The sequence below is a fragment of the Oncorhynchus masou genome, chromosome 25 (assembly GCF_036934945.1).
Source record: "Oncorhynchus masou masou isolate Uvic2021 chromosome 25, UVic_Omas_1.1, whole genome shotgun sequence".
NCBI classification, from domain to species: Eukaryota; Metazoa; Chordata; class Actinopteri; order Salmoniformes; family Salmonidae; genus Oncorhynchus; species Oncorhynchus masou.
The window spans coordinates 32,452,847-32,465,340 of record NC_088236.1 but is presented as its reverse complement, the minus strand read 5'-3'; positions in this window follow the sequence as shown (position 1 = coordinate 32,465,340).

Below are 12,494 nucleotides of genomic sequence, written 5' to 3'. Positions count from 1 at the left end.
ACCCATCCACTCCTCCAATGGCATGACATCCTCTGAGCAGCTAGCTAGCTCGCTATCTAAAGTTAGGGTCTTTTAGTTTGCTACGTAAATAGATACGCTAACCTATTAACCACTTTATTACTGACTTGTGATCATTATCCCTGCTAGTTTGATTTTATTGACATTCCCAGCCTTAGTTACATTCGTTTGTTTTTGTCCAGAATATTGAGTCATTGAAACTGAAACAATGCATACCGAATGGAGGCAGCAAACAATGTACCAGGCACGCTGTGATTTATAACCTGATGGCAATGTTTTTTGGACTACCAAGAAATGTACTGGTGAATTATATGAATCATGCAATGAACTGCATCCATCTATTCTGCTTACAATGCCTTAGTGTAAGTCATGGAACATTGAGTTATTGGGTGGCAGGTAGCCTAGTGGTTAGAGCATTGGACTAGTAACCGAAAGGTTGCAAGTTTGAATCCCCGAGCTGACATGGTAATTATGTGTCGTTCTGTCCCTGAACAAGGCAGTTAACCCACTGTTCCTAGGCTGCCATTGAAAATAAGAATTTGTTCTTAACTGACTTGCCTAGTTAAATAAAGGTAAGAAAAATATAACCTATTTTTCAAACCTCTTATTATGTTAGCTTTGTAGCATTAGCTGGGAATTTGATATTTTGGACTGATATTATAATTGTCTGTTTGTTTTATATCTGCAAAGCAGTTAAAACACTATCAGTTCCAATTGAAACTTTAGGTGACCAGTTACTTTGTGTGCTAAACATTAAATGTTTTTTTTGCAATGGGAATTAATAGCTGTACATTTCGATTGGTTGTGTTTTGTATTCTTATGATTGGGACCTATTGGCTTATTATGTCTGAGTTTATGGACTGCTTATCCTTTAACATCATGCTGTGTGTGACTGCTGTCTTTCCATCGGCCCTATGCAGTGGTTTAGTGGTGCCTGGAGAATTGGGTATACTCTAATTTTGCCAAAAAGCTCCTAAACGGCCCACCCAGCGTAAGAAAGGCACCAGGTGTGAAAAATCCGATATTTGTAGTTTTCCTATAGATTCACACCTTTTTTTGTATAGAAAAAAATACAACAATTTAATTGTGTAAATCCACAACAATGCTTAAACCACATCAATCTGATTGGGTGGGCCTGTCAGTTCCTGGCTCCCCATTGGGTGAGCCTCTGTCCACGGAGGCCCATCAATGTCTACGCCCCTGATGCAAGCAGGCATAAAAATGGCGCATCACAAATAACCTAGTAACCAACACTTCGTACTAAACTTTTTCAATACCTGGTTGGCATAACCATTGTTGCTTTAGTCAGAATTTGCTGGTAGATATCATAAATTGAAACATCTTTCCTACCCTAACCGCTACCGATGTTATTCTTGTGTGCGCTGCTCCATTCCAAAACCAGCTGAGTTGCACACTTTTGCTGCCTGCAGATGGTATTCCGCTGAAACGAGGCAATGTGTGCGGCGCGCATGTGAATATGTTTCACGTGCTTTGCGATTGTGTAAACTACTTTGTGCATGATTTTTCTATTGTACTACCACGTAATTGATACATCGTATACCTTCACTACACTACTTTGATACACATCAGTAGGGATTAAGAATTGAGTGGAAGCAATGCCCACTGAAAAAATGTGGATATACGTTTCCACTTCATGACTGGCCCTTTTTGTTTTACAAACTCCTCCATGAATGCGCTGGTCTTGCGGTTGTTGTCCTTTCAGACTCACGAACCTGTCGCACACTGAAGGCCTAAAGGTTCGCCACTGCGAAAACATGTATGTAATAGATATAATGGCTTTTAAGATAATGTTTCAAGAAAGTGTATATATTTGGCCTGGCGAAGCGGTTTTATGTGCTGACTGAATGGAAGCTGTTAATTAAATTACGAGTCCACAGTGTCTGAGACCGAGTCCAGGTTGAGTGAGTACAACTGTATCCGACACCGACAAGACCAAGACACTCAATATGTGGTCTCATACTAGAACTCTTGTTACAACACTGCATCGGCAAGGACTACTGATTTTTTTTTTTAAATAATAAATGGAATAGAAAACCTGGTTCAGTCTGCTTTCCAACAGACACTGGGAGACAGATTCACATTTCAACTGGACAATGACTTAAAACAAGGCCAAATATACACTGGAGTTGCTTACCAAGAGGACATTGAATATTTCTGAGTAGCCTCGTTACAGTTTTGAATCGGCTTGAAAACCTATGGCAAGACTTAAATGGCTGTATAACAATTGTCAACAACCAACTTGACAGAGATTGAATAATTTTTAAAAGAGTAATGTGCAAATATTGTATAACCCAGGTACAGTGGGGCAAAATAGTATTTAGTCAGCCACCAATTGTGCAAGTTCTCCCACTTAAAAAGATGAGAGAGGCCTGTAATTTTCGTCATAGGTACACTTCAACTATGACAGACTAAATGAGGGGGAAAAAATCCATAAAATCACATTGTAGGATTCTTAATGAATTTATTTGCAAATTATGGTGGAAAATAAGTATTTGGTCACCTACAAACAAGCAAGATTTCTGGCTCTCACAGACCTGTAACAACGTCTTTAAGAGGCTCATCTGTCCTCCACTCGTTACCTGTATTAATGGCACCTGTTTGAACTTGTTATCAGTATAAAAGACACCTGTCCACAACCTCAAACAGTCACACTCCAAACTCCACTATGGCCAAGACCAAAGATCTGTCAAAGGACACCAGAAACAAAATTATAGACCTGCACCAGGCTGGGAAGAGAATCTGCAATAGGTAAGCAGCTTGGTTTGAAGAAATCAACTGTGGGAGCAATTATTAGGAAATGGAAGACATACAAAACCACTGATAATCTCCCTCAATCTGGGGCTCCACGCAAGATCTCACCCTATGGGGTCAAAATGATCACAAGAACAGTGAGCAAAAATCCCAGAACCACACGGGGGGACCTAGTGAATGACATGCAGAGAGCTGGGATCAAAGTAACAAAGCCTACCATCAGTAACACACTACGCCGCCAGGGACTCAAATCCTGCAGTGCCAGACGTGTCCCCCTGCTTATGCCAGTACATGTCCAGGCCCGTCTGAAGTTTGCTCAAGAGCATTTGGATGATCCAGAAGAAGATTGGGAGAATGTCATATGGTCAGATGAAACTAAAATAGAACTTTTTGGTAAAAACTCAATTTGTCGTGTTTGGAGGACAAAGAATGCTGAATTGCATCCAAAGAACACCATACCTACTGTGAAGCATGGGGGTGGAAACATCATGCTTTGGGGCAGTTTCTCTTCAAAGGGACCAGGACGACTGATCCGTGTAAAGGAAAGAATGAATGGGGCCATGTATCGTGAGATTTTGAGTGAAAACCTCCTTCCATTAGCAAGGGCATTGAAGATGAAACGTGGCTGGGTCTTTCAGCATGACAATGATCCCAAACACACCGCCCGGGCAACGAAGGAGTGGCTTCGTAAGAAGCATTTCAAGGTCCTGGAGTGGCCTAGCCAGTCTCCAGATCTCAACCCCATAGAAAATCTTTGGAGAGAGTTGAAAGTCCATGTTTCCCAGCAACAGCCACAAAACATCACTGCTCCAGAGGAGATCTGCATGGAGGAATGGGCCAAAATACCAGCAACAGTGTGTGAAAACCTTGTGAAGACTTACAGAAAACGTTTGACCTCTGTCATTGCCAACAAAAGGTATATAACAAAGTATTAAGATAAACTTTTGTTATTGACCAAATACTTATTTTCCACCATAATTTGCAAATAAATTCATAAAAAATCCTACAATGTGATTTTCTGGATTTTTTTCTCTCATTTTGCCTGTCATAGTTGAAGTGTACCTATGATGAAAATTACAGGCCTCTCATCTTTTTAAGTGGGAGAATTTGTAAGTCGCTCTGGATAAGAGCGTCTGCTAAATGACTTAAATGTAATGTAATGTAAATGAGAACTTGCACAATTGGTGGCTGACTAAATACTTTTTTGCCCCACTGTATGTGAAGCTATTAGAGATTTACCCAGAAAGACTCACAGTTGTAATTGCTGCCAAAGGTGATGCTAACATGTATTTACTCAGGGGTGAATACATATCTAATCAAGGTATATTTGTGTCAAATTTTTCATTAATCTTAAAAAATATTTATAATTCCTCTTTGACATTACAGAATATTTTGTGTAGATTGTTGACAATTGTTTTAATTAAATCCATTTGAATCCCACATTGTAATAAAATGTAAAGAAATCCAACGTGGGTGTAGACTTTCTTTAGGCACTGTACTGTCTCTCTCTGTCTCAGTCTCTGAACGCTGAACTCTGTCTCAGTCTCTGAAGGTAACCTTTCTAAATGACTATCGCCCCATAGCACTCATATCTGTAGCCATGAAATGCTTTGAAAGGTTGGTCATGGCTCACATCAACAGTATCATCCCAGATACCCTGGACCCACTCCAATTCATGTACCGCCCCTACAGATCCACAGATGACGCAATCACTATTGCCCTCCACACTGCCCTTTTCCACATCGAACACCTACAGCTACGTGAGAATTCTGTTCATTGACTACAGCTCAGCGGTCAACACCATAGTACCCTCCAAGCTCATCACTAAGCTCAGGACCCTGGGACTGAACACCTCCCACTTCAACTGGATCCTGGACTTCCTGATGGGACGCCCCCAGGTGGTGAGGGTAGGCAACAACACAACCGCCAAACTGCCCCTCGACTCCTTGTACTGTATATAGCCTTGTTATTGTTATTTTATTGAGTTATTAAATTGTGTTATATTTTTTTATATATTTGCTCATTATTATAATTTTTAACTGTATTGTTGGAAAACTGCTTGTAAGTAAGCATTTCACTGAAAAGTCTACACTTGTATTCGGCGCATGGACAAATCAAATTTGGAGGCCGAAAAGATTTGGCATGGGCCCTCAGATCCTCAAAAAGTTCTACATCTGCACCATTGAGAGCATCTTGACTGGCTTCACCACCGCTTGGTATGGCAACTGCTTGGCATCCGACCTCAAGGCGCTACAGAGGGTAGTGGGGATGGCCCAGTACACCACTGGGGCCGAGCTCCCAGCCAACTATACCAGGCTGTGTCTGAGGAAGGCTCTAAAAATTGTCAAAGACTCCACCCACCCAAGTCATAGACTGTTCTCTCTGCTAGGGCAAGCAGTACCAATGCACTACGTCTGCAACCTACAGGACCCTGAACAGCTTCTACCCCCAATCCACAAGGCTGCTAAATAGTTAGTTAAATAGTTAACCAAATAGCTACCCAGACTATCTGCATTGACCCTTTTTGCACTAACTATTTTGACTCATCACATACGCTGCTGCTACTGTTTACTATCTGTCACTTTATTCCTAGTTATATGTACATACTGTATGTACCTCAATGACCTCCTACCCCAGCACATCGACTCGGTACTGGTACCCCTTGTATATAGCCACGTTATTGTCACTCATTGTGTATCTGTTATTACTTCTATTATTACGTGTTTTACTTTTCCATTATTTCTCTATTTTCTTTCTCTCTGCATTGTTGGGAAGGGTCCGTAAGTAAGTATGTCCCTGTTAATCCACACCTGCTGTTTACGAAGCATGTGACAAATTAAATTTGATTTGATTTGTCTCTCTCTTTCTCTTTCTAGCTCTCTCATTCTGTCATGCACAGGTCTTTAAGCCCCATTAAGCAGTTTTTTTGTTGGCTTCCATTCCGTATATATTTCTTGAATGTACAAGTAGGACTGCAATTAGGTAAAATGAGTCAAGAAAGCCATAGAGAATTGTTTTATTAAATGGAACAAATAAATCAAGGCTTGGTTTCAGTCACATGCAGCCTGTGTACCACACTGCAATGCTGACTCTGCCTCGCTCTCGCTCTCTCTTCTTCCTTACTCCCTTTCCACCTATTTCCCTCTCTCATTCTCTCCCTCACCCTTCCTCCTTGTGCACCCACACCTACTCTAAATGAGCTTAGGCAAACCATATTCAAATGCAGTATTCCAGCTAAGATTTATGCATTCTGTGCATAGGTCAACTTCAATTTTAAATGCTATCTGGAGAGTGGTTAGTGGCCTGGCACGCAAGCAGCCTTTGAAGCTGCTGTTTTGATGAGTGAAAAGGGGCTGGAATAAAGATAAACAGTATATTTGAGGCTTTGTTAGAAATATGGATAATAGCTCACAGGGGGTACAAATATACACTCAAGAGTACACATTCTTAAATTATGTCTTACTCAAAATTCAGTACTGATTTTAATGGTCTCTGCAACCATGTCTTTATAGTCAGTGAAGTAGCCATAATAGGCAACTATTTGCCTTGAGGTGCTGTGTAGAAAATAATTGACATGATGTTCTCCTGCTACTAAATACATGCAGGTTTGAGTTTTTAAATCATGAATCTTGTTCTGGAGGCAGCTCTGCAGAATGGTCACTAGCTGATACAGCTACAACGTCAGTAAACCTAACCTTAACCAAAATGTTAGCCCTAATGTCTTACATTAAGTTAAGACCAAAAAGCAAATGCTTGTCGTAATACATTTTTACAATATAGCCAATTTTGACTTTGCAGCTGGCCTATCTAAGGGGAAATAGCTCAGTTCTGCCTCCAAGACAAGAGGCATGACAATAAACATCAACTTGCTAAATACAAAGAGCTATTCAAATTCCTCCTGGGTGTGTGTGTGTGTGTGTGTGTGTGTGTGTGTGTGTGTGTGTGTGTGTGTGTGTGTGTGTGTGTGTGTGTGTGTGTGTGTGTGTGTGTGTGTGTGGGATGGAGGGGTGCCCACAGAGACCCACAGCCTGTAAGTTATTATTCTGAGCTGACAGACATCTAGATTGTATGAGTGCTCTCTAGAGCTGACAGCTAAGCTAGGACCTGTATAGACATTCCCCTCTTGTTAGACACATTCTGAAAGCCTCTGTATGGAGGCAATAAAGACAATAAATATTGTCTCATATCAACATGCCATGGTTGTAAAGTGGAAGGCTTTACACCAACCTGAATTCTATTTGTTATATCATCTACCAAAGTTCACATAACCAAAGTTCACCGCAACCAACATATGGACAAACAAACACACTCGAAGTCAATAACCACCAACCTACAAGACTACTTTTGCAAGGGAACTCATTTTAGGACTAGAGTAACGCCTCTGTCACTGTATTAAAACCAGACAGAGATGCGCAAATATATAAATAAGACAAGAAATTATAATAGCATTTCATATGGACTTGCTCCTCCAAGAACAGATCAGAACACTATCCACCTGTTCCTTAACCTTCCACCATCCTCCTGTAACCTTTGTAACCTTCCACCTGACACCATGCTCCTGTTCCTTAACCTTCCACTATCCTCATGTTCCTTAACCTTACACCTGACACCATCCTCCTGTTCCTTAACCTTCCACCATCCTCCTGTTCCTTAACCTTCCACCTGACACCATCCTCCTGTTCCTTAACCTTCCACCTGACACCATCCTCCTGTTCCTTAACCTTCCACCTGACACCATCCTCCTGTTCCTTAACCTTCCACTATCCTCATGTTCCTTAACCTTACACCTGACACCATCCTCCTGTTCCTTAACCTTCCACCTGACACCATCCTCCTGTTCCTTAACCTTCCACTATCCTCCTGTTCCTTAACCTTCCACCTATTCCTTAACCTTCCACATCCTCCTGTTCCTTAACCTTCCACATCCTCCTGTTCCTTAACCTTCCACCTGACACCATCCTCCTGTTCCTTAACCTTCCACTATCCTCATGTTCCTTAACCTTCCACCTGTTCCTTAACCTTCCACCTGACACCATGCTCCTGTTCCTTAACCTTCCACCTGTTCCTTAACCTTCCACCTGACACCATGCTCCTGTTCCTTAACCTTCCACCTGTTCCTTAACCTTCCACCTGACACCATCCTCCTGTTCCTTAATCTTCCACCTGACACCATGCTCCTGTTCCTTAACCTTCCACCTGACACCATCCTCCTTTTCATGAACCTTCCACCTGACACCATCCTCCTGTTCCTTTTTATTTTACTAGGCAAGTCAGTTAAGAACAAATTCTTATTTTCAATGATGGCCTAGGAACAGTGGGTTAACTTCCTGTTCAAGGACAGAACGACAGATTTTGTACCTTGTCAGCTCAGGGATTTGAACTTGCAACCTTTCGGTTACTAGTCCAATGCTCTAACCACTAGGCTACCCTGCCGCCCCTTAACCTTCCACCTGACACCATCCCTCTAGGGCACCAGACCCGGACAAGCACACCTGTTAAACTTGTAAACTAATCATCAAGCCCTCAATGCGTTGAATCAGGTGATTTTGTCTGCGGCTACAACAATAATGTGTGCTGATTGGGGTTCTCGAGGACTGGATTTGGGAAACCCTGCTCTAGGGCTTGTTAGGGCATGACAGTGTGGGTAATGTACTGCAGCAATTCTTCACTGACATCTCTCTGGCCAACATCACATCTGACAGAGAAGGCAAAGTAAGGTAGAAACATACAAAAGAGCTGCATTTCACATTTGTGTGTGTGTGTTTGAAACTTTGTTATCACCACTGATGTAATTTATCGCTTACTGGCTGCTATGCTCCGGTCGACAATCTCCAATTCCTTTATAATGTGTGTGTGGGGGGTTGCCGTGAGGCAAACAATTTAATAAATCAGTGCATTGCAGCACACTGAGCTTCAAACATAAATAACATGTTGCCACATCTGAAGTTTCCAAAAGACAGATGAAACACCAGCTTACATTATCGAGCAACTACTTCATAGCAGGAGCCTCATCCACCTTATCGTGTTTCTACAATAACAATAAAAGCTTCAAGATCTGTCTTTGTATGTTGGCAGCCAACAGCTTTCATAGACTAGACTTGACAGCAATATATGAAATAATTGATTAAATACCATTTACATGTGAGTTCTCTTGGTGGGACTATCTGTAAAAGGCAAATTAATGAATATGACTAATCATATCGACATAATTAAATTAAATAACATTGTTCATGCATTAATGTAAAAAGAATGAGTGATAATCAGAGGCTCAAATCTGCATGTCTAGTCTATTGTGTCACACTCTGATCTGTTTTACCTGTCTTGTGCTTGTTTCCACCTCCCACCAGGTGTCTCCCATTTTCACCCATTATCCCCTGTACTTATAGCTGCGTTTTCTGTTGGTTTGTTGCCAGTTCATCTTGTCTTGTGAAGTCTTACCAGCGTTGTTTCCCATTTTCCAGTATCTCTAGTTTCTGTTTTCTAGTCTTCCTGGATTTGCCTGCCTGCTGTTCTGCCCCTGATTGACGCTGCCTTGGTTTACTGACCTCTACCTGCCCTTGACCTGCCTATTTGCCTGACCCCTGTTTTTTAATAAACACATGACATTCAAACTATCTTCCTACTGTGTCTGCATCTGGGTCTTATCCTGAGTCGTGATGGTACGAACTGGCCATGATTGACCCAGCAGACTCGGACCAGCTCTGCAATGTCGTCTCCTTCCAAGGAGCCACCATTGCAAGACACGAGGAGTTACTTCAAAATCTTATGGAAGGATTCAAGACATTGGCGGAAGGCCATGACTGCGCTTTCAATACATTGCTGGAGCAATTTCGTGGATTGTTGTCACGTTCTGACCATCGTTCATGTGTGTTTTCCTTGTTTTGGTGTTGGTCAGGACGTGAGCTGGGTGGGCATTCTATGTTGTGTGTCTGGTTTGTCTGTTTCTATGTTTGGCCTGATATGGTTCTCAATCAGAGGCAGGTGTTAGTCATTGTCTCTGATTGGGAAGCATATTTAGGTAGCCTGTTTTGTGTTGGGTTTTGTGGGTGATTGTTCCTGTCTTTGTGTTTGTGGCACCAGATAGGACTGTTTTGGTTTTTTCACGTTTCTTGTTTTGTAGATTGTTGTACTTTCATCTTTATTAAAGATGCACAAAACTAACCACGCTGCATTTTGGTCCGCCTCTCTTTCCCCAGAAGAAAACCATTACAGAATCACCCACCAACCAAGGACCAAGCGGAGTGGTAAACAGAGGCAGCAGCAACAGCAGCAGCAGGAGAAGCGACAGGTGCAGCAGCAGCAGCAAAAGCAGCAGCAGGAGAAGCAACAGAGGCAGCAGCAGAAGCAGCAGCAGGAGAAGCAGCAGCAGGAGAAGCAGCAGCAGCAGGAGCAGCAGCAGTGGGAGAGGCTGCACTATTTGGAAGAATGTACTTGGGAGGAGATCCTTGACGGGAAAGGACCCTGGGCAGAGCCAGGGGAATATTGCCGCCCCAAAGCCGAGCTGGAGGCAGCGAAAGCAGAGAGGCGGCATTATGAGGAGCTAGCACGGCAGAGCGGCTGGAAGCCCGAGAGGCACCCCCAAAAATTTCAGGAGCCAGGAGCCAGACCTGAGCCAACTCCCCCTGTTAACCGTAAGGAGCCATGGATGTTATCGGAGCTATCGGCGAAGCTGAGGGCTGAGTCTGAGAGGGTCGAGGAGTTATTGGACAGAATGGAGGAGAGTGAACGGATGGGAGATGAGGAGACACTCGAGGAGGTGTTAATAGAATTGGGGGAGTGTGAAGAGAGAGAGCAGTTGATTTGGCGTAGTATGCAAGGCATTCGCCCTGAGGTGTGTGTCCCCAGCCCGGTACCACCCATCAACACAGGTGCTCCCGCCTGCCCGGCGCTACCAGAGTTTCCACCCCTCAGTCCAGAGGCGCCAGAGCCCCTCAGTCCAGAGGCGCCAGAGCCCCTCAGTCCAGAGGCGCCAGCGCTCCTCAGTCCAGAGGTGCCAGAGCTTCTCTGTCCAGCACGGCCGGAGCCTTCCTCCTCTCCAGCGCAGCCGGAGTCTCCCGCCTGCCCGGCGCTACCAGAGCTCCCGCCCCTCATTCCAGAGGCGCTAGAGCCCCTCATTCCAGAGGCGCCAGAGCCCCTCGGTCCAGCACTGCCAGAGCCTTCCTGTCCAGCACCGCCTGAGCTACCCGTCTGCCCAGCGCCGCCTGAGCTACCCGTCTGCCCAGCGCCGCCTGAGCGCCGCCTGAGCTACCAGTCTGCCCAGTGCCGCCAGTGCCGCCAGTATGCCCAGCGCCGCGAGTGCCGCCAGTCTGCCCAGCGCCGCCAGTGCCGCCAGTCTGCCCAGCGCCGCCAGTGCCGCCAATCTGCCCAGCGCCGCCAGTGCCGCCAGTCTGCCCAGCGCCGCCAGTGCCGCCAGTCAGCCAGGAGCCGCCAGTGCCGCCAGTCAGCCAGGAGCCGCCAGTCAGCCAGGAGCCGCCAGTGCCGCCAGTCAGCCAGGAGCCGCCAGTCTGCCAGGATCAGTTAGATCCACCAGTCAGCCAGGATCCGCCGGTCAGCCAGGATCTTCCAGATCCGTCAGTCAGCCAGCATCTGCCAGTCTGCCAGGATCCGCCCGTCAGCCAGGATCTTCCAGATCCACCAGTCAGCCAGGATCAGTTAGATCAGCCAGGATCTGCCAGAACTGCCAGTCAGCCAGGATCTTCCAGAACTGCCAGTCAGCCAGGATCTGCCAGAACTGCCAGTCAGCCAGGATCTGCCAGAACTGCCAGTCAGCCAGGATCTGCCAGAGCCGTCAGTCAGCCAGGATCCGCCAGTCAGCCAGGATCCGCCAGTCAGCCAGGATCCGCCAGTCAGCTAGGATCCGCCAGTCAGCCAGGATCTTCCAGGTCAGCCAGGATCCGCCAGTCAGCCAGGATCTTCCAGATCCGCCAGTCAGCCAGGATCCGCCAGTCAGCCAGGATCTTCCAGATCCGCCAGTCAGCCAGGATCCGCCATTCAGCCAGGATCCGCCATTCAGCCAGGATCCGCCATTCAGCCAGAATCTGCCGGAACCGCCAGTCAGCCAGGATCTGCCGGAACCGCCAGTCAGCCAGGATCTGCCGGAACCGCCAGTCAGCCAGGATCTGCCGGAACAGCCAGGATCTGCCGGAACCGCCAGTCAGCCAGGATCTGCTGGAACCGCCAGCCAACCAGGATCTGCCGGAACCGCCAGCCAGCCAGGCAGGAGATTCATCAACCTGCCTGAGCTTCCTCTCAGTCCTGAGCTTCCTCTCAGTCCTGAGCTACCTCAGTCCCGAGCTGCCCCTCGGTCCGGAGCTGCCCCTCAGTCCAGTGGGGCCCGTTGTTAGGGTTCCTAGGCCAAGGTTAGCGGCGAGGGTCGCCACTCAAGGGACGTTTTTCACGTTTCTTGTTTTGTAGATTGTTGTACTTTCATCTTTATTAAAGATGCACAAAGCTAACCACGCTGCATTTTGGTCCGCCTCTCTTTCCCCAGAAGAAAACCATTACAATTGTCTATTAGGCAGCCAGCCTCTCAGTAACCCAGCTGTCAGCAACGCGTCTCCCCAGCCCACCCCGGCTTCCCGAGAACCCCAATTACCTCCTCAGGAGCGCAACGTTGGAGATTCAGGAACCTGTCGGGCGTTTCTCTCCCAGTGATCCCTCATCTTCAAGCTGCTGCCCTCTTCTTTTCCCTCGTACCGCTTTCG